The following is a 23,484-nucleotide window of genomic DNA, read 5'->3' as shown; positions in this document are numbered from 1 at the left end:
AGTAGTGTCAAATAACGATAATAATTAGCAAGTATTTTCTGTGCCAATGCTGTTCTAATCATTTTACTTGTATTGTCTAATTCATCCTCAACAGCCCTATGAAACTAGGAGTATTGCCTGCCCTCTCCTACAGAAGGTGGAACTGAGGCCCTGAGGAAGGGTTGTGGCGCTAGGAAGTGGTGGGAAGTGCCAGTCAAATGCAGGGAGTCTGTCTCCAGAACCTGTAGTCTTAACCGCTAAACTGTACTACACAGTAGAGAACTCTTTAGTTGAAGTGAAGGGAAAGGCACCTGGGTGGCTCAGTTGGTTAAGCGCCTGCCTTTGGCTCAGGTCATGATCCCAGGGTCCTGGGATGAGCTGCATCAGGCTGTCTGCTCAGTGGGGAGTCTTGCTTCTCCTCCCCCCTCTGCCCCTCCCCCAGCTCATGCTCTCTCTCTCTTTCAAATAAATACTTAAATAAACCTTTAAAAAAAATAAAGGTGAGACCCATACCTTTAAAAAAAGAAAAAAGAAGAGAAGGGAGAAAATTAAAGAGTTTAGCTGATTTATTTTGACCATAAAATAAAAAAATTGTTTTTCTGTGCCTTTTATATAGATATAATTTTAATCTAGCTTAGCAGTGCACCTTTCATCTTGATTATGTGGTTACTATGGATCGTCTTACTAGGGTTTAGTTCATAGTTATCTTTTTATATATGGGATCCTTGGCTTGAAGACATGCTCCAAATTTTGACTGCAGGACTGGAAGTTGACGTGGCTGCAAACTAGACTGATCAACTAAACCTTCCAAATGAATTGCTTTTCAAACAGGTTTGGCAAGGATATGTGTTCAGTGAAGATAAATGTCATGTCTAAGCATTGGTAGAGTGTTCCCTTAGGAGAGATGGTTAATATTGCACAACTAGCATTTCCCATGGCAATTTTGAGATAAATAAGGGAATCTTTCAGTTTGGGAACTGATGTGCTATCTACAATTACAGCCTTATCCAATAGCTCATATTTCAGATGCTAAAGATAGATGCTTCAGTTACAGCGTTTGTGTGTTTTGGATGTATCAAATGGTTCCTAATTTTTTTCATATAGAAATGTGCCAAATACTTCTAGAGGGGAAAAAAAGAGCTCTTTGTATATTTTGGATAACAGTCTTTTATCAGATATATGTTTTACAAATATTTTCTTCCAATATGTGGCTTGTCTTCTCATTTCCTTGACATTGCCTTGCACAGAGCACAAGATTTTAGTGAAGTCAGTTTATCGATTATTTCTTTCATAGCTGTGGTTTTGGTGTTGTATCTAAAAAGTCATCTCCAGGGGCACCTGGGAGGCTCAGTCGGTTAAGCAGCCGACTCTCGATTTCAGCTCAGGTCATGATCTCGGGGTTGTGGGTTGAGCTTCACGTCAAGCCCCATGCCAAGCCCCGCGTTGAGCCCCACGTGGAGCCCTGCATGGGGCTCTGTGATCAGCAGGGAGTCTGCTTCACTCTCTCTGATTCTCCTCCTCATGCTCTCTCTCTCAAATAAATCAGTAAGTCTTAAAAAAAAAAAAAAGTCCTCTCCATACCCAAAGTCAATTAGGTTTCCTCCTGTATTATCTCCTAGGAGTTTTACAGTTTTGCATTTTACATTTAGGTCTGTGACCTATTTTTGGTTAGTTTTTGTGAAGGGTATAAGGTCTGTATCTAGATTCTTCTTCCTTTTTTTTTTTTTTTTTTTTTAATGTGGATGACCAGTTGAACCATTTGCTGAAAAGATTACCTTTGCTCCATTGTCAAAGATCCATTGACTTCATTTATGTAGGTCTATTTCTAGGCTCTGTTCTGTTCCACTGAACTGTTTGTCTATTCTTTCACCAATACCACACTGTTTTGATTAACATAGCTCTCTAGGAAGTGTTCAAGTCAAGTAATGTCAGTCTTCTGACTCTGTTCTTCTCTTTCAAAATTGAGTTGGCTCTTCTGGGTCTTTTGCCTCTCCATGTAAACTTTAGAATTAGTTTGTCAATATCTACAAAATAACTTGCGGGGCTTTTGATTGCGATTGCATTGATTCTATAGTTCAAATTGGGAAGAACCGACAACTTGACAATAGTGAGTCGTCTTAATCCATGAACACGGATCATTTCTCCATTGATTTAGTTCTTCTTTGATATCTTTCGTCAGAGTTTTGTAGTTTTCTTCAAATAGATCTCGTACATATTCTGTTAGATTTATTTCATTTTGGGGGGTGCTAATGTAAATGGTAATGTGTTTTAGATTCAAAATCCCACTTATTCATTGCTGGTATATAGGAGAGCGGGTAACTTTCGTTTATAAACCTTATATCCTGCAATCTTGCTATAATCACTTAATAGTTCCAGGAGGTGTTGTTGTTGTTGATTATTTCATATTTTTACACAGACAATTGTGTCATCCCAGTACTGGTTCCCATGGAGGTTTCTGCTCTGGTAAGTTGTAATTCTCTATATCTGCCTATCTGCCTCTCCAATTTTGGGGGGAGTGGCTTGCCCTGTGACTTCATTTCCGTGCAGAATCTAAGAGGAGTTGTTGATTTTTCTGTTTGTTCAGCTTCTTACTTGTCGTTAGGACTGAGTGGCAACTTCTAAGCTCTTGATGTGCTCGACTAGAATCTAGATTTTCTCCTTATTATCTTTTAATAGTGGATTCTTTTTCATATTTCACTGCAATGGGCATATAGTTGTAAACATTTTCAAATAAATGTGTTCCTGTCACAATTAGAACTACATGTTTTGGGGACACTTGGGTGGCTCAGTCAGTTGAGCATCTGACTCTTAATTTCAGCTCCGGTCATGATCTTGGGGTTATGATCTTGGAGTTGTGAGATCAAGCCCCGTGTCGGGCTTTGCACTCATCTCGGAGTCTGCTTGAGATTTTCTCCCTCTTCCTCTGCCAAACCCCCGCTCTCCCTCTCTCTCTCAAATAAATTAATTTAAAAAAAGAACTACATGTTCTAATAAATTGTTGCCTTTACTTATTAAATTCAATTCTAGTGCCTCTCCACTGTGAAAGTGATTTTTAGTATAGACATTTGTGCTGGTGAGACATACTTATATTCAAATGTAAGTAAAAAAAATCACATTATAAAGCTACACAATATTTTGACCCATCTGCCACTTTGCTTCCTATTTTTGGAAACATAGGATTCACTATAAAATTAGTATTTAATAAGGTCAGATGAAATTGTTATTATTTTAAACTGGAAATGAATAAAACTTCTCTATTTTTTTTTTCTCCTATCCTTGGGTGGGAGGGATATAGAGACAATTTTGATGTTACCTTGTTATCACTAATGAGCAGATTTTGGTTATTTTAACACCAGAGATAAAACAGCTAGCTTCTCAGAAGTGTCAATCTATCTTTTTAAAAAATATAAGGTAGGAGTTCAACATATGTTCATAAAACCTTTTTAAACTAAATTATCTTTTAAAAATGTTTGAATAAATAATAGTAGAAAAAATTTTAAATCCCCAAAGAGCATTCATTGTAAATTATGTTTTTCCTGACCTCTTTGCCCAGAGGAAACTGCTCCCACCAGTTTTCTTATAAATCTTTTCAGAGATAGTCTATCAATATTATATTTTCATAAATGATGGTGATAATGATCACAAATGACAACATTTATGCCAGACACTGTTCTAAGTATTTTACAGAAATTGACTTCTTTAATCCTCATACTAGGGGTACAATATATACTTAACAGTATAATAGTACTTTTTAAAAATAAAGAAATGGAAGAACAGAGAGGTTAAGTAACTTGTCTAAGGTCACACAGCTAGTTTGGAAGAGCTGGGATTCTACTCCAGGTAGTTGACTCCATACTATATAATTTCTGCATCAGTATATTGTCTGCATACTCAACACACTGTTTTGGATTGTTCATCTCTCACTTAATACTTTATCTTGGCAGTAATTTCTATCAATATATTTAGAATAAATCCATTCTTTCTGGTAGCTGAATACTATTGTATTATATCAGTTCCCCACTTGGAATGTTTGGAAATGTCTAAAGATATTTTTTGACAACTGTCAGGGAAGCCCACTACTGGCATCTAGCAGGTACAGTTTAAGGACATCCCCAACAACAAAGAATTACTTGGCTCAAAATGTCAACAGTACAAATGTTGGGAAACGCTGCAGTATACCTTTATTTAACCCATTACATATTGTTCTAAACTAAAAATTTAAACTAAAAATATTCACAGTCAGAAGTCTGATTGTGTACACTTGCACTCCAGTTTCCATAAGATGAAAGAGTAAAGAAACAAAATCTGAAATTGACAACTCTAGATGATTTTGAGGATTCACAGAAACTTTTGCCTATTTGTAAAAACTGTAGTTTCTAAGGAGGGCAAGAGTGAGAGGTCCCAAAGTTGAAAGCATTTTCTGATTGATCTAATTAAGCCCCTCTGATACTTAGAGTGATAACTCATCAAAATACAGATTTTCATTACCTAATGAACATACTGGTGATCCAAAATGAGTTCAGAGAAGATTGGGCTTTCCTCATTTTTAGGTAGAGAGGACTGACCAGCTTTGCCAAGTCTCCTGTTCCTTCTAGAGCAATTAAAAAGAGCTGCCGGAGTGGACCATCTATGAAAATAAAGTGATCATTCCCTAATGAGTATTATTTAGATGATTTATATTTTATTTTTCAAAAATAACAAAAGTAATACATGCTTGTGGTAATTCAAATAATACTGAAGTATATAAAGAAAAAAAGCAATAGTTTGTTCCATAGTGTAGTTTGTTACACAGTCTGTATTTATTTCTTATGTATGTGCAAGCATCTATGCATATATTTATTATAAATACACCCACATAGCACTTTTCCTACAACAATGAGTTCCAACTATTTATCTAAACCTCCTTTCCCACCCTCACCCCACCGTTTATCAGTTTATCAACCCAAGTCAACCCAAACAGATCTAACTCATTATTTTTAATCACCATATAATATGGTATATATACCCCATATAATATGGTGTGTACCAATACAGGTATACCAAAGTTTATTTAGCTATTACACTATGGTGGATCATTTAGACCATCTCCAGTTTTTACCATCAGATAAAGCAGCAAATAGCATATTGATGTTTGCACACTTTTTAAATTATCTCTCAAGGAGTGATTCCACAAGGTAGATTTATTAGGTTAGAGAATATGCACATTTTAAATTTGATAAGTACTGTCAGTGCATACAATTGCCTATTTGCTCACAGCCTACTGAAAAAAATTGGAAAGAATTATAAATGACTAATGACAGAGACACAAATAATTATGGTACTGCAATAGATGAATTCTTATATGGATATTCATAGATGGTTTATTGTATAAATACTAAAATGTGAAGTGCAAAGAGGATTTACAACATGAAAATGTTTACAGTACCACGGGTAAAAAGTAGAGTGCTTTGTATATACAATTACATATGCATAGGGTTGAGAAATGGAAGAATACATGAACAAGTGAAAACAGTTTATTTGAGCGGTGGAAGTAGAGATAATTTTTTCCTTTTTTGTTCTTTGGTATTATTATGTTGTTTGTACAATAAATGCAATAAAATGAGAAACTTTAAATAATTAACAGAAAAGATCAATATAATTTTTTTTACCAGATTTATTGGCTTTTCTCAAGCTAGCCTTAATCTGCTATTTATCCCTTCCAACAGACAATGACAAATTATATATGCTCATGTTGTTGAGACTGGGTGCTTTAAAAAAATGGTATAATGCTGAAAAAAATCCGTTACATCATATTTTGAAAATTACTGGTAGGTGCCAACCCAATAAATTGAGCACAGTCTCTTGAATTTGGACAAATGTTCATTTGTTTAAATTTTCTTTTTGCCCAAGTGGTCATAAAAGGTGTTTTTCTATCACTTTTTTTCTTCTATAAGTTTTAATGATAAAAGCCAAAGTTTCAAAGATGATAAAATAATAGAATTATGATAAGAAATGTCTTTGCTCCTCTTGAAGCAGGTTTTGAAGGACAGGAAGACCTTGGCCAGGTCCAGAGGAGATGGGCCCAAGAATTCAGGCAAGAGCTTAACCTAAAAGATGAAAGCAGGCATGGCCCAGGGTATGTATGCCTGGTTCTGAGAGTGCTATCCCACTTGACAGGAGTTGCCTGTTGTGATGTAATGGAAAATAAGGTTAGATAGGTAGAGGGCAGGGAAGGAGAAGAAAAGGCATTGAAAGCCAGACAGAAAAGAGGGTTGTATTGAATGCATTAAACTGGATTGACTGAAATAAGGAGACACTAAGATCCTCAGTCAGGAAACAAAAAAAAGTGAACAGTTGTTATCTTTGCAAGGATGAAGAGGCACGTTCTTATTTAGTCCTGGAGTAGGGGCAAGAGGGACATGTTTTGATTGAAAGCAAAACAGCATTTTGTCTCATTGCACTAAATTGTTTACAGTCACAAAGTTTGTTTTATTCTAATCTCCAAATAACATTGAAAGAATACATGGATTTGGTGGTTGTTTTTTGTTTGTTTATCAAATGCAATCATGGGTTAAAAATTGTTGAGAAACAGAATGTAAGCCCACGTATTGCTACTTTTCACTAATATAATTAAAACAATGGAGTGTAATAGTTTTTTGACAGTTACAATTTTCAAAAAATGACCCACCTCTCCCTGTGCCCAGTCTCACCTATCAATTTCTGATCCTTACCCTACGACTTTCAGTATTTATCTTTCTACATAAGAATTCTATATTTATGATGCTGTATCTTGATATAGCCATTTTATATCTTGATTGACTGATCTTTTTACATTGGTAAATAAAAATTAGCTCTTATACAACCACCCTGCTTCCCTTCCTTCCAACGTCCCAATATAATTAAACCCCAGATTTGTCTGAGTTTTATCCCATATTTACATTATTTTGACTGTCTACATATTTTTCACTGCTGAATCTAGTAGTGTACCATGGATTACACTCTTTCTTTTTCCCCTGGAGTTAATAACTGTGTCAATTATTCATTTGGTAGTCATCTAAATAAGTTTTCATATAACCCAATACTTGTCAGATAATCTGAATTCCATGTTTAATTTATTTCCAGAAACTTTTGCTCTCCTGCTCCAATCTTGACTGTTTTCTAGCCCCATTTTATGATTTGTCATTCTTCACTTCCTTTTGCTGTTATACTAGGAAATCCCCTCACCCTCTTCTCTGTTGGATCCTCTGAGAATCATGTTTTCTTCTTTAAAGGTTTTCTCCCTATTTGTTTGAGACTCTGAGTGCCTAAGAATGGCTTTGAGTCTGCAGGGTTTTCTCAGTGGCCACTCAATTTCCGCACAGAAAAAGACTCAGGTCTTGTGCCTGGCTGCAGGTGTTTGGGAACCTGGAAAGGGAAAGAGGGCTGGTGATGGGTGAGGATGTGTTTCTCTGATAAATACATGGACTTCTAGTTAATCTACCTATTTTTAGCCCCTCAACTCCCCTGGAGCTTTCTGTACCTACTGTCCTTAAGCTCAGAATCTTTTTGATTCATGCTCTATGGGAATCAATCTTAAGTCTGAGAATTTGGGAGGGAAAGTCACCAGGCTCTTTGAGATCTAAATGTCTCTTAGGCAGACTTTCAAATGATTCTCTTAATCCCAGATCTGCACTTCACATCCCCTTTCTGCAAAACCCCATTCTCCAGCTTTGGCAGGTTGGTTCTCTTTCCTTTTGCTGAAGACACTCAGGTTTAGCTTCTCCTGCTCTCCTAAGTCAACAGCTTTCCACCCTCCAAAGCAAGTTGATACTTTCCTACCCTTTTGTCTTCTCTCCTGGTTTTTTTTTTTTTTTTATCTTTTAGACCTATATATTTTAAATATGATTATTGTCATTTTAATAGGCTTTCAGGAGAGAATGGAAGTGGTGCATTCTATTCACCATATTGAATCCAAAATCTCCATTTCTATTTAAAATCCTGTGATAGCGTGTTATTTTCTTTATCTTTCATTATGAAATTTGTTTTTCAAAGATAATTTTGGCAGAAATATAAGTAAGGAATTGAGTCATCTCTTTTTTGATCATGAGATTTAAAATAAGAATAACATGATCATTCTTTGAGCTGCCTTTGAAAATGTGATTTTTAGTTGTTCATACATGACTTTTTATCATTCTCTTGAAAATCTTTTCCTTTTTCCAGTGCCTCCCTGTGATCAGTTTATCACGTTGATTCAAATACAACATTCTTAAGTCTCTGCAAGTATCATCCCTCCTCATATTCTCCAATTCCTCTAAAATTGCATTTCTCAGTACATTTACATTAGTTATTATAACTTCTCTCCTTAATTATATTTCTGGAGAATACAGCGGCTGATGTAAAACTGTCAAAGTAAAAACAAGACAATGGTTGGGTTACCAATTCTTGTACATATAACTCCAAGAATTTTATAATGAATTTCTCTTAAAATCTCCAACTTTAATATTATGTATGCCTGCCTTCATCTCTGGAATTATCTGCGTATTTATAGTATATGAAGCAAGGTGAGGAGAAATCATGAACAAACCTGTGTTAATGAACATGTATTATATCAACATAAAAATAAGGTGGTAATAGTTGATATATAATTTAGATAATTAACATTTAAGAAATTAAACACCAAAGCAAGTAACCAAAAGCATCTCCTAGGTACCAGCGGCTGGAATAGTCGCTCTTCAGCAGTATTTCTAGTGACTTAGGGTGGCAGATTATCTCTGTGTGCTATCCAAACGGAAAAACAGTTGGGGTTTGAGATGGCCAACAATTGATATTATTGATTTCTTCACTGAATTAACTGTTAGTAATGTATAAACATTATCAAATTTGCTCTACTGTTCACACTTTATGAATTTAGTTACATGTGATGAGCTTAAGTTAGCTGTGTGTATATACATACACTCATTTCTATAAAGCCATTAATATTGAAAAATTAAAATTTAAATCAACTATGAGCTTAAAACAGCTCCTCTCTTATATAGCAGAGCTACCCTTAAATGAAGTGGTTGCTCAATACATATTTGCTTGCTTTTTTGTTGTTCTTTGCAATTTGTTCAAGGCTTTTGGTATATAAAAAGTAGCTAAGCCATAAGGGAATTTGTCCAAACAGGGTGTACATATATCATGTAAGAATTATTTTTTATGTGCTGCAGAAAAAGGCAGAAATGGATTCACATATTCTGTATTGGGAAAAGCATTTTTCTGCTAGGTGTGCTTTCATACACAGCCTCTAATTAATCTACGAAATTATCAGCTCACTTTATATCTTCTGTCTCCTGTAAACAGTCTCCTTTCTCAGAATTTTAGATAAAAGAAAGCTTACTGCTTAGGTAGGATGCCCTGAACAGTTAAACCTGCCTCATCTCAGCAGATTTTCTGCTTCACTGACCTTTTTCTAGACCATCCAACATAAATATTCGTTTTTTTCCAAGTCTTCCAAATAATGGAGCACAGTTTGGAAAAGGATATACGAAGCTCATTGGCTCTGTAATTATTTGGGGGATTTCCAACATGAGCTCAAGTTTATTCTCTAGATACCCTCCTTTCCAACTGGCCATATAGATGATGGGAAACCTCTATCATTTTAACCAAGCCTGTGGTTGTAGGTGTACTCCCCTTATCTCTGCCCTATCAGAGAAAATAAAAAAGCAGCTGCCACCTAATGAGCACTGATTGCCAAGCCCTTTCAACCAACCTGCACAGTGGGTCTTTAATTCCCTTTTTGTAGGTGAGGAAAGTGAACTTCAGGGAGGGAAAGCAGCATACTCACAGGCATGCGGGGCATACGTACACAGAGCTCACGAGATACCTCTGATTCATGCCTTATTATGTTTTTTCTTTGTTTTCCCTTTTATTATCTTTTAAAAGATAGTATTTGATCTGGACAAAAATATGTACATCATTATTAAAGCTAAATAATAAAATGAATGTCCACGATCCCATCGTTTAATTTAGGAACTGGAACATAGTCCTGTTATATCTACCTGGGTTCCTCCCTCCCCCAGCCTCTGGCCTCCTCCCCCTCCCAGAGGCTTTGTATTTACCATTCCTTTGCTGCATTTTAGCTTTTTATTTCAAAACAATTTAAAGCACAGAAAAGTTTTAAAAATCTTACAAAAAATTCCTGTGTACCCTTCAACAGATTCAACAATGATCATTTTGCCATATTTGTTTTCTCGTTCTCTTTCTCTTATGCATATTGTTATCTCTGAAGCATTGAGAATAAATTGCAGAAACCATGCTCCTTTGCCTCTAAATTGTATGTTTTCTAAAAACAAGGATTAAAAACATTCAGTTATCAAAATCAGAAAATTTAACACTGCTTCCATTACTCTATAATCTACAGTCTACTTTCAAATTTCACGGATTACCCTGATAAAATATGCTTTGTAGCCACCCTGCTCCACCTCTCCCACCGCCCATACCCCCAGCACAGGATCCAGTCCAGGGTCACATCTTACGTTGTCTCCAGTCTCACTTGATCTGCGACAGCTTCTCAGTCGTGGTGTTTTTTGACCTTCACATTTTTTAACAGTTCAGGCCAATTATTTTGTGACTGTCCCTCACTGTGTGTTTTGTTCGTAGAATGTTTCTTCATAATTAGACTCAGGTTGTGAATTTTTGGCAGGATTACTATGTAAGTGAGGTCGTGTCCTTTTCACTGCAACACTCAGGAAGCCCATATGTCATTTTTCTTCATTTTTTTGGCGATAGCAACTTGATCAGTTAGTTAAGGTGATGTCTTCCAGGTTTATCCACTTTAAAAGCACTATTTTCCTCTTTGTAAGTAATAAGTAATTTGTGGAGAGATCCTTGAGACTGTGTAACTATCCTGTTCTTCATCAAATTACAACCCAACAGTTTTGGCATCCATGGACATTTTGTCTGAGTCAATTATTACTACAATGCTTGCCAAACGGGGATCTTCTCCCTCCATCATTCCTTCTGCATGAGATTCTACTATAAAGGAAATCTTTTCCTTCTTCTCTATTTATTTACTATCAGTAGAAACTCATCTGTTTATTTAATCTAAGCTTAAGCTTTCATTGCTGATCAGCATGGCCACGTCTGTCATATATCAACTTTCCATGTGTTCTTGGATCTTTCTGGGCTCTCTTGTTCAATTGGACATTTGGTCTTCCCTTTGCCAAAGCAACACTATCAATTATCATGACTTCGCCATTAGTTTCAGTGTCTGATTGGCCAAGTTCCCTCTTTTTATTAAGGAGTGCCTTGGATATTTCCCTTTGCCATATAAAATATCAGTGTCAGTTGTCATCTTTCACAAAAATCTCTGTGATATTTGGAATATTAGCTCTGCAATTCAATTTGGGGAGAATTCACTCTTATTGTATTATTTATATTTACATAAATATTAATATTATAACCCAAAACTCACCCAGAAAGTACATTTTTGTAACTTAGGTTTTGTTGTGAGCATCTTCCACTGTCAACACTTATTTAATACATTTAATTTAATTTAATCTATTTAATTATGAAATTGAATACATTTATTTATTTAATTGGCTTCATTTAATATATTCCACCATATAGAATACACCACATTCCCCTCAATAAATCACCTTCTAGTGGACATTTTAGGTGGGGTTTTTGTTTTGTTATTTTGTTTATTGCTGCTGTTCTAAGCAATGCCTCAATGGTAATTCTTGTTAAATTTTGTGGACCTCCATATTATGTCCATGTGAAGAAACCGTGGCTCCTCAGATTTAAGTGACCCATAGACTACTCGTGGCTGGAAAAGCAGGAAGTAGCTGAATCAGGATCTATCCCGGGTCTGTGCTGGGCAGAGTGGGAGGCACAGGGCCCTGGAGCTTTCCAATTCCACCTCCACAGCTCAGCGATGTGCAGCTCAGGGCAAGTTACTTCATCTTGGGTTCCTCATCTGCACAATGGGGTAACACCTATCACAGAGGGGTGTGTTGAAGACCACAGGAGCTAATGTAATAATGTATTTGGCCCTGACCCTAGCACATAATTTTTTTTAATTTAAATTTTAGTTAGTGAACATACAGTGCAATATTGATTTCCGGAGTAGAATTCAGTGATTCATCACTTACATACAATACCCTGTGCCCATCACAAATGCCCTCTGTAATACCCATCTAGCCCATCCCCAACCCATCTCCTTTCATCAACCCTTGGTTTATTCTCTATCATTACGAGTCTCTTATGGTTTGTTTTCCTCTCTCCTTTTTTTTCCCCCTTCCCATATGTTATCTGTTTTCTTCCTTAAATTCCACATGAGTGAGATCATATGGCACTTGTCTTTCTCTGACTGACTTATTTCACTTAGCATAATACATTCTAGTTCCATCCACATTGTTGCAAATGGCAAGATTTCATTTTTGATGGCTGAGTAATATTCCATTATACATACATACCACCTCTTCCTTATCCATTCATCAGTCAATGGACATCTCCGCTCTTCTCCATAGTTTGTCTGTTGTTGATAATGCTGCTATAGACATCAGGGTGCATGTATGCCTTGGAATCTGTATTTTTGTATCCTTTGGGTAAATACCTAGTAGTGCAACTGTTGGGTCATAGGGTAGCTCTATTTTTAACTTCTTGAGGAACCTCCATACTGCTCTCCAGAGTGGCTGCACCAGTTTGTATTCCCACCAACAGTGTAAGAGGGTTCCCCCTTCCCTGCATTCTCACCAACACCTGTTGTTTATTGCGTTTTTAATTTTAGCCATCCTGACAGGTGTGAGGTGGTATCTCATGGTTTTGATTTGTATTTCCTTGATGCCAAGTGATGTTAAGCATTTTTTCATGTGTCTGTTGGCCATTTGTATGTCTTCTTTGAAAAAGTGGCTATTCATGTCTTCTGCCCATTTCTTAACTGGATTATTTGTTTTTTGGGTGTTGAGTTTGATAAGTTCTTTATAGATTTTAGATACTAACCCTTTATCAGATAGGTCATTTGCAAATATCTTCTCCCATTCCATAGGCTGCCTTTTAGTTTTGTTGATTGTTTCCTTTGCTGTGCAGAAGCTTTTTATCCTAATGAAGTACCAATAGTTCATTTTTGCTTTTGTTTCCCTTGCCTTTGGGGACGTGTCTAGCAAGAAGTTGCTGCGGCTGAGCTCAAGGAGGTTTCTGCTTGTGTTCACCTCTAGGATTTCGACAGATTCCTGTCTTACCTTTAGGTCTTTCATCCATTTTGAATTTATTTTTGTGTATAAGAAAGTGGTCCAGTTTCATTTTTCTGTGTGTTACTGTCCAATTTTCCCCACATCATTTGTTGAAGAAATTGTCTTTTTTCCATTGAATGTTCTTTCTTGCTTTGTCGAAGATTAGTTGACCATATAGTTGTGGGTCTATTTCTGAGTTTTCTACTCTGTTTCATTGATCTATGTGTGTGTGTTTGTGGCAGTACCATACTATCTTGATGACTACAGCTTTGTCATATATCTTGAAGTCCAGAATCGTGATGCCTCCCACTTTACTTTTCTTTTTCAGGATTGCTTTGTCTATCAGGGTCTTTTGTGATTCCATAAAAAATTTAGGATTGTCTGTTCCAGCTCTGTGAAAAATGCTGTTGGCATTTTGATAGGGATTGAATTAAATGTGTAGATTGCTCTGGGTAGTACAGACATTTTAAAAATATTTGTTCTTCCAATCCACGAACATGGAATTTTTTGCCCATTTCTTTGTATCCTCTTCAATTTCTTTCATAAGTCTTCTATAGTTTTCAGAGTACAAATCTTTTACCTCTCGGTCAGGTGTACTCCTAGGTATCTTACTGTTTTTGTTGCAATGGCAAATGGGATCGATTCTTTGCTTTCTTTTTCTGCTGCTTTGTCATTGGTTTATAGAAATGCAACAGATTTCTGCACATTCATGAGACTTCACTTTTTAAAAAAAAGTTGAATTTTCCTTTCCACAAACATAGCATATTCCTCCATTTACTTAGGTCTTCCAACTGTCCTTTTATAATATTTCATAGTTTTTTTTTCCTGTACAGGTCGTATACATCTTTTATTAGATTTAATTTTAAACATTTTATATTTGAGCTATTTAAGATTTTTTTTTTTTAAGATTTTATTTATTTATTTGACAGAGATAGGGACAGCCAGCGAGAGAGGGAACACAAGCAGGGGTAGTGGGAGAGGAAGAAGCAGGCTCATAGCGGAGGAGCCTGATGTGGGGCTCGATCCCATAACGCCGGGATCACGCCCTGAGCCGAAGGCAGACGCTTAGAAGGCAGACGCCCAACCGCTGTGCCACCCAGGCGCCCGATATTTGAGCTATTTAAATGGAATATCTTTTTAAATTATGTTTTCTATGTGCTTGTTGTTATAGAAATGTTTGCTGAGTACTTATCAGATTTTATACAAATGCAACTGGGTTTTGCATATTGATCTCCTGGTAAACTCGTGTTATTGCTAGTAAGTTCTTTTGGATTTTTATGGAGACTATCATATCATTTGTGAAATAATGAAGTCCTTTGTCTTCTTTTCCAAACTTTTGTCTTTATTTTTTCCTGTCTTTCAGTGTAAGATTAATAAATGAGTAGGAGAACCCGCACAGCCCTGGGCTTTTGCGTCACTAGCCACATCCACCCCGGTCCCCACTGCAGTTTGGCACCATCTGGTGGTGATTATCCGCTCCCGCTTGATGGAAGCCACTCTGGGTCTGTAGCTGACAGCGCTTCAGGAAAACATCAATGATTCCAGGAAATTCCTGGCTCCAACATGCCAGTTTTTTGGGTCCACTTTGGGAATAATGAGTTGGGAGATTACTGAGTAAGTAGGATTCAAATTCCACCTCCCCTCTGGGTTTCATGTTACTTTTCTGCTTGGCTCCCCCCACTCTACCTGTCCCCTCTACCATTTCCCAGTGTCAGAAGATAAGAACTTTATCCTCCTTCCTCTCTTTGTTCTACCTGTGGGGTTGGACGGTAGATGGGAGCAAATCTTCCATTTTATAATCTCAGAATTCATGAAATTTGGGGTATATTTTTATAAGTTTTTATTGTATTTTTTTATTTTGCTCTCTCCTTTCATTATAAAATAAGCTACAAAAGCCTGAGGATTTTTGTTTTGTTTTGTTTTATTCATAGCCATGTTACCAATGAGTAGGACTTCCTGGCAGGTAAGCACTCAAATGTATTTCCTGAATAAAATGAATGGATGGCTATTGAAATCTTCAATTACATGGTAGATTTGTTAGTATCTTCCTGTAACTCTATTACTTATTGCTCTATATTTTTAAGCCTGTCTTATCAGTTGCATACAAATTAAATGTATTATATCTTCTTGATTAATTCAATTTTCCTTAATAATGTTTTGGGTTTTTTGATTTCCATTTGGTCATAAAACCTATGTCAATGCTAACATGCCATCAAGCTTTCTTTTGGCTAGTACCTGCCAAGTATGTCTTTTCACTTACTTTTACTTTCAACTTTTATATGTCCTTATATTTTACATCTCTCTCTTCTAAACAGTATTTGGCTGGATTTTTTAATACAATTGAGCAATCCATCATTTAACTGGTGAGTTTAGTTCATTTATGTTTATGATGATTAGTGATATATCTGAATTTATTTCTACGTCTTAAAACCAGTTTAATTTGCTTTTTGATTTTTTTCTAATTTTAACAATTACATTTCTAGAAAACCCTTTGCCTCTTTTTCAGATCGAATTATTCCTGTTAGTCTTGTTTTGCCTGCTTATCCTTAATTTCATTGTTTAATTCCATTGTAATTTAAATAATTTCATTGTTTATTTCAGTATTTTTTTTAAAGATTTTATTTATTTGTGTGTGTGAGAGAGAGAGAGCAAGAGAAAGCACAAACAGGGTGAATGGGAGGCAGAGGGAGAAGCAGGCTCCCCGCTGAGCAAGGAGCCTGATGTGGGGCTCGATCCCAGGACCCTGGGATCACGATGAAGGCAGACGCTTAACCAATTGAGGTGTCCCTCAGTATATTTTCTATACCTAAACCTCCAATCTGCGGTTAAGTTAGAATTGTTATGTTAGGTAGCATTTACACAGTGTTAACATATAAAGCTATGTACATTAGATAAACACATACGTGCCAGGTACTCTTTAAAAAATTTTTTAAATAATATATTTTATTTAACCCTGTATTCCCAAAGTATTATGTCAATGAAGTATTCTTTTATTTTTTATTTTTTTTAAAAGATTTTATTTATTTATTCAACAGAGATAGAGACAGCCAGTGAGAGAGGGAACACAAGTAGGGGGAGTGGGAGAGGAAGAAGCAGGCTCATAGCGGAAGAGCCTGATGTGGGGCTCGATCCCATAACGCCGGGATCACGCCCTGAGCCAAAGGCAGACGCTTAACTGCTGTGCCACCCAGTCGCCCCTGAAGTATTCTTTTAAGAACTTTACTTATATTAACTCATTTAGCCATCATTTTCCTGATTAATCCTCTTTTACAGATTAGAAAATTGCAGCAAAGAGGTCAAAGAATTTCACCAAGGTCACATAGCAGGCAGATTTCTGAGCTGGGATTTGAACTCGAGCTGTCACTATATTCTCTCTAATACTCAGTATAAAGAGGGAGGAAACCAAACAGTGTTTTTAGATAAAGAACAGTTTACTTTTGCTTTTTTTACTGCTTGTGATTTTCAACTTTCTTCATGTGGTGGTTGGCTTTTTGCATTTCTTCTTTAGTTACTGCTCATATTCTTTGTCTGTTTTTTTCCTGGAGTCCTAAATGAACTTCGTATTAAAGGCTCTTGCCTTAAGAACAATAAATGTATTTTCATTTGATAAATTTTACATTTTACAAGAGATGAAATCCCAGTTAATGTCTTAATTTCCTAAGGAAAATTAGAAGATTTATATAATTCCCTTTTCAAAGAAAATGCACCTGTGCTCTCTCTCATCCTCACTATTAGGAAATTCAAAGCTATTGTTTTCCTGTCCCTAAGCTCAAAGTTCCATAAGAAAAACATATTTAAAAAAAGGGAGAAAAATGTTTGTATCCTTCTGTTATGTCTATCATGTAAAGTATCATTTCTGGATGCCTGTGAAATTAAATAAAAATCTATTAGCTATGTCAAAGAACTAAATTTACCTAAAATTCCACAAACAGAATGTGACATAATTTAAAAAATAGACACAACTTATATTTCTGTTATTTTAAGGGAAAAAAAAGCAAGATTCAAACATTTTTTTAAAGGTAAAAATTAGTGATCATACAAGGTATAAATAGGAATAATTAATTTTCAAGAATGAGCCACTAGAGTTCCTTTATGCAGATATCCAAGAGCTTATTCTAGTTTTAAAACAGAGCCAAAATGTTTAAGAAATTCAAGAATTAAACGCTCCCATTTCGAGACTTCAGAAACCAAGCCTTAGGAAAACAGCACAATTTAGGAATGTTGCCATCTAGTGTTCAGTTTTTGAATTGGCCCCATAAAATTAGTGTTACCGGACAGATTATTTCCAAAATGTAGTTAAGATCTTGACTCTTTGACATTGGAACCAGAGATCAAGAGAGAGTTTCCTGAGGTAACTGAGAAGTTTTTAAAATTAAGAAAGGAGGAAGTTACTAAAGATGTGTGTGTACATACATGTGAGGACAGCAATGAATGAGGATAGACAACGGGAGGAGAAAATGGCAATTACACAGGATACTTTAGGGAGAATAAAAAATGTGAGGAGAACGTTGAGGTCTTTGAAGTGGTAGGAAAATAGTGCACTTGTCCACTGAAATATATTGAATGGGAAATTAAAGAAATAAAATGTATTTTACGTTTACAACTTTTGAGGGATTTTTAAAGGTAAAAGCTCCCACTTGTTGAGTGCTTAGTGAGTGCCATATATTCTAAGTGCTTTGCATGTAATACATATTTGACTTCTATAATTACTCTGTTAGTAACCCCCACTTAAAGGTGAAAAAATTGAGGTACAAGCTGTGCTTTGTCTAAACCAAGGGGCTGGCTCCAATGTCTGTGCTCCTAATCCATGTGCTATTCTTCCTTTTAAAATAACTACAGAACTTAGGCTGAAGTCACTATACAACATTAGATAGAAAGTTAAGTCAACTATCTAAATAATTTTGACCAAATTTTATTATTTTTATTATCTGGATCTGGTGTTAGCACTGGTAAACTCATCCAACAAGTGCTCGGTTTTCTCTTTGACATCTGTTATACTCTTGACAAACTTTAGTACATATATATATGTCTTTCATATAAAAACGTTATAGTGGGACGCCTGGGTGGCTCAGTCAGTTGAGCTTCTGCTTTCGGCTTAGGTCATGATCCCAGGTTCTGGGATCCAGTACTGGGGCGGGCTCCTTGCTCAGCAGGGAGACTGCTTCTCCCTCTCCCTCTCCCTGCCACTGACCCCTGCTTATGCTCTCTCTGTCTGACAAATAAATAAATAAAATATTTAAAAAATAAAATAAATTAAATTAAATTAAATTAAAATGTTATAGTACTCTACTCTTATTTGACCCAACTATGGTCACTATGACGAGCTGAGTTGTATCCCACCCCCAATTCATATATTGAAGTCCAACACCCAATACCTCAGCATGTGATTACATTTGGAGATAAGGTCTTTAAAGAGGTAATTAACTTAATATGAGGTCATTTGGGTGACGCTATTCCAGTATGACTGGTGTCCTTTTAAGAGGAAATTTGGACACATATGGTTACAGAGGGAAGACCTTGTGAAGGCAGAGGGACAGCTATCTCTAAGAGGTCTCAGAGGACAGAAGAAACTGTCCCTGCCAACACCTGACCTCAGAATTCCAGCTTCCAGAACTGTGAGAAAACAAACTTCTGTTGTTTAAGCCACCCAGTCTGTGGATCTATGGGCAATTTATTATGGCAACCCTTGCCAACTAATACAGTCACTGTATTAATCAGGGTCTTAGTTTAAAAAAATACAAACACCCTTGCTAGTTTGAAAAGAAAAGAGACATTTCTCAAGGAAAAGTAGATAGCTCAGAGAATCTTTAGAGCACGAGAGAGCCAGGTTTGGAGGATAGGCACTTCAGAAAAACAATGCCTAAATCACATTGTGAGATTATGCCAGTAACCGCTCCAACGAAACCAGATGCTAATGCATGCCACTCACTGTAGACATGAGATGCCAGAACATCTGTCTTCTGATCATGATGTAACCGGGGGCTAAGGGTGCAAGAGCACCTGGCTCCGGCTGTCCCAACAGATCAGGTTAGACCACCCGCAGCTGACAGCATACAAAGGCAGAGAGACCCAGTGGTGGTGAAACAAGAAAGGGATTATTTCCATGAGGCCAGCACCAGAAAGATAGGGGACTAATGTCGCAAAGACTGTCTTCAAATACTTCTAAATTTATATAAGGCAAATGTGGGTCAAATGCTGGTGGGTGCATGCAGGTGGCCGTGAAGGTCAGGTAGATCATTGTCTTGGGGTCAATTCTACAGAGTCTTACAAGGCAGTCATTATTGCTTGAGGGGTATTTTGGGGTAGTTTGGGTTCACATCAGGGGATGCTTTGCCCACGAGGTCTTTTGACTGAGTTAGAACATAAGCTGGAAAGAAGAACTTACTCAGTTAAAAAGTATAGACCTAGGTAAAAATGAAGGTAGTTAAAGGTAGTTAAAGTCCTCTTTCAATGAAAGATGACATCTAAGCTGTCACCTTGACAAAAACAAATAAAAAGGATTTCCTGCAGTCCTTGCCTTGTCATGTAGCTCATTTCTGGTTTGATGTCACACATGGGTGTGTGTGATTGAAGGAACCTAGGTTCCATGCCTGCAACCTAGCTGTGAGTTGAGTGTGGGAGACTATTCTGGCTTCTGCCTTGGAGAAGTGGATCAAAAGGCAGGAAAATGCCCAGACAGAGAAAGCGTTCTCCAAGGGTGGTGGTATGCCAGAAAAGACACAAAGGAAATCAACTTCAAACCCTCAGTGGTATGATTCCTTGACCAGCTGCTCCGGTGGTACCTTTCTCTGAGACCCAGTTGTCATTTCCATAGTCCTTAACCTCTTCTTGAATCTACTTTTATTTTCACTGGATGAAACGCTCCCTGGTCTAGAATTCAAATTACTATTAAGCACGAATAGCTGAACCCCTCACCCCCCACCTATTGTGTACCTTTTTAAGAAAGAAAAAAAAAATAGGCAGGTTAATATGAAGATGTTGGTTGCCAAGTGTGAATTCATTCCTCCTTACATTGGTAAAAGAACCCCTAACTTCCCTCCGTGAGTTATTCCTTCCCCATCTTTCCCTGTGGGTTTTGTGGGGATAACATACCTACTCTCCTACTCCTGCAGTTCCAGAAGACTTGTGACTGAGTTTGGCCACAGAACGTACCATATAGCACCCCTTCTCCCCAGCCCTGTGATTAATTTAGAATAAGTAGGCATATTGTCCAGTACAGAATGAGACTCAGTCCTAGGACACTTCTCTGGCTCTCTGGCATCTCTCTGGGTCTTCTCTTTCATCTGTGGTTGCTAGGCTAGTACATAAGCCTCGAGTTGCCGCTGACCAAACTGGTATTTCTTGATAAAAAACGTTCCTGAGTGTAAAGCTGGGACAGAGGAAAGTAGAGCCAAGGGATAGACAGACACAGTCCAAATATCCTTGAGCACCTGGAACCAGCTGTGCCAACAGTCATTTTCAACTCAGATCCATTTCAATGATTTCAGTTGCTTTCAACCAAAAGACTCGACTAGTTTTGTGGGTTAAGGAAAATAGTTAATTGGTAGGCATAGATTTTTCCCTAAAAATTCTGCTTTAACAAGCATTTATAGTACTCCAGATCGATGTCCAAATGGAAAAACTTGGTTTTGTTTTTATACGGTCTGTATATACCAGCCCCATCTCCCACCTCCACACCCCTGCCGCACAGAGTCAGGGAAAATGGAGTAAGCATATCAAAGAGTTTATTCATCTTGGTTTCCTTCTCTTCAGATAAGATGACCTTTTTAGGATTTGATGAGAAATAAAACACACTGATGTATATTTCTCTGTATTTTTTGCTTTACCCGGGTTTACTCTTGAATATAACACAGAATTATTTTTCTCTTTCTTGCAGCAAAGGGTTTGGCTGTCAGCACAGTATTACCTGCATCTATTTTGTTTCTTTTTAACATATGTGGCTTCATTCTCTTCAGGTTTGACCTTTTAGTCTCTTTCCTACATCTTATTATTCCAAGATAAATGCTGGGGTGTAAACACATATTTAATAGAGGAATATTGCAATTTTGGGCAGACTTTCATCTTTCTATCTCCTGTAAGAATTCATGAGTTGTGTCAAGTAACGATAGTACCCTACTTTAATTTGTTTCATCTTTTAGCTTGTAGTACCTGGTTTTAACGGTCCTTTGTCTTTTCTTTCCTCTTTTCTCTTTTTTCTTTTCTTTTTTTTAAGTAGTCTCCATGCCCAGCTGGAGCCCAACGTGGAGCTTGAACTCACAACTATGAGACTGAGACCTGAGCTGAGATCAAGAGTCGGATGCTTGACTGACTGAGCCACCCAGGTTCCCAGTTGTCCTGTATCTTCTAATCATAAAATCAGATCCTACTATATTAAGCTTCAGAGAAAGTGGTATTGAGGGAAATAGACGACTATCACCAATTTCTATCTTTGGAGGAAATATTTCATTAAAGGAACTATACCTGAATATTTATGGACCCTGGTTCTTGAGTTCTGTTTCTGCACATATTACAAACTGAGACATAAATGAGTGCCCTGGAAAAACAATAGAAGCAAGCATTGTCTTAGTCCATTTGGGCTGCTATAATGAAATACCACATACTGGGTGACTTATAAACAATAGACATTTATTTCTCACAGTTCTGGAGGCTGTAAGTCTAAGATCAAGTCTCCAGCATGGCTGCCTTCTGGTGAGGGCCATTTGCCTCGTTCATCGCTGATGCCTTCTTGCCGTGCACTCACATGTTAGAAGGGGCTAGGGAGGGGCGCCTGGGTGGCACAGCGGTTAAGCGTCTGCCTTCTAAGCGTCTGCCTTCGGCTCAGGGCGTGATCCCGGCGTTATGGGATCGAGCCCCACATCAGGCTCCTCCGCTATGAGCCTGCTTCTTCCTCTCCCACTCCCCCTGCTTGTGTTCCCTCTCTCGCTGGCTGTCTCTATCTCTGTTGAATAAATAAATAAAATCTTAAAAAAAAAGGGGGGGGGCTAGGGATCTCTGTGGGGTCTTTTTTTTATAAGGCACTAATCCCATTCATGAGGGCTCTATCCTCATAACCTCAGCCCTCAAGGGCCCCACCTCCTAACACTATCACCTTTGGAGGTTAGGATTCAATATGTGAATTTTGGGAGGACACAAACATAGAAAGTACTACGACACGTTAGTTTGACTCTTCATTTGTCTCTGATGCTCCACGATGCCTTCCTTTCTTCCAGTTTTTCCTTTAACAATATTAACTCGTATTTTATTGGACATACTATCATTTAGTGTGCCTTTTCATATCATCTTGAAATGTGTTCCTATAACTCCAAAATAAAAACTTAACTCCTAAATGTTTAATTTCTTATTCTACAACTCTGCTTTCATGAATTTCACTTACTCAAATATCTATATGGAATAGTTTCCATGTGAATATCTGGGAGTCGTGTCCAATAAAGTCAGCCAAGAATACAACTTTTATATAAGGAGTGAAGAGCTCTGATTTAGGATCTTATGCATTTTATGTTGCTACCCTGCTCAACCCAGAAGGGAACAAATCCTAAAGTGGGGAATGGTTTCTTGCTATTACAACATAGTAATACAAGGTCTGGCCTTTTGAGTGGCTTGTTTGAAATGAATGCATGGGTTTCTCAGAATCTTACCTCACAAACATTCAGGCCAGTGTGACCTACTCAGTATTCTGGACATCTAGGGAGAAAAAAAGTAGGGATGAAGGGAAGGCAGAGCAGAAGGCAAGGGGAAAGGAGGAGGGGGAGGAAAGAGGATTGTGTTTAACATTTTATCCTTTGTAAATAATTAGTAAATAATTAGTATCCCCAAGCTTGTAAATAAAGGATAATGTTCCCTGACTGAAATTAGGATCTTGTTTTAATGTTAGGAATTTATAATTTCCTAATTGCTATTGATATTTGCAGGCTAAACGGACCAGATGTGCTTTTAAATTAGATTTGCCAATTATAAATAAATGGATGCCTCAAGTCAATTCAATTTTTTCTTAGTTCCTTATTGTATGAAAGTACTTTAATTTTGTTTACTGCAAGAAGTATGCACAGTTAAATTGGTTTTTCTGTGACAAAATATTTCAAAACTTCATTTGATTTTTAATTTTTACTGATAAAGTGGTTATTTCCAAAAATAAAAGAAGGTTAGTGATAAATACCTATATAGATAGGTCTATAGATAAATATATGGATAAATACCTATATTTCATCTAAAATGGGTCATTTCTGAAACAGACACATGTAATCAGGAACATAATTTAGGCACAATACATTAAGTTTATGCAATAATTCTTCAAATTATTTTTATATATTTTTGTTTACCTATTGCTGTCTAGAAAATT

At 37.0% G+C, this 23,484-nt stretch overlaps 2 long non-coding RNA genes across 5 annotated transcripts in view; one reads left to right on the top strand and one right to left on the bottom strand.

The window, feature by feature from the left end:
* Window positions 1–23,484, bottom strand: part of LOC148109044 (uncharacterized) — a 63,279-nt gene that overhangs the window by 25,647 nt on the left and 14,148 nt on the right. The window lies entirely within an intron of this gene.
* Window positions 1,730–21,660, top strand: LOC123793379 (uncharacterized). 4 transcript variants are annotated; one of them, XR_006779932.2, is made up of 7 exons: window positions 1,730–2,442; window positions 5,992–6,094; window positions 14,512–14,762; window positions 15,080–15,111; window positions 15,464–15,511; window positions 21,025–21,103; window positions 21,364–21,660. It is a non-coding gene; the product is annotated as an uncharacterized LOC123793379 (long non-coding RNA). The 4 variants fall into 4 exon arrangements; XR_015726449.1 differs by lacking the exon at window positions 21,025–21,103 and having other exon boundaries at window positions 5,995–6,094; XR_015726448.1 differs by lacking the exon at window positions 21,025–21,103.

The sequence above is a fragment of the Ursus americanus genome, chromosome 13 (genome assembly GCF_024610735.1).
Source record: "Ursus americanus isolate L20-20 chromosome 13, mUrsAme1.1.p, whole genome shotgun sequence".
NCBI classification, from domain to species: domain Eukaryota; kingdom Metazoa; phylum Chordata; class Mammalia; order Carnivora; family Ursidae; genus Ursus; species Ursus americanus.
The sequence above is the reverse complement of the archived record's forward strand: the minus strand, read 5'-3'. Positions and strand labels throughout refer to the sequence as shown.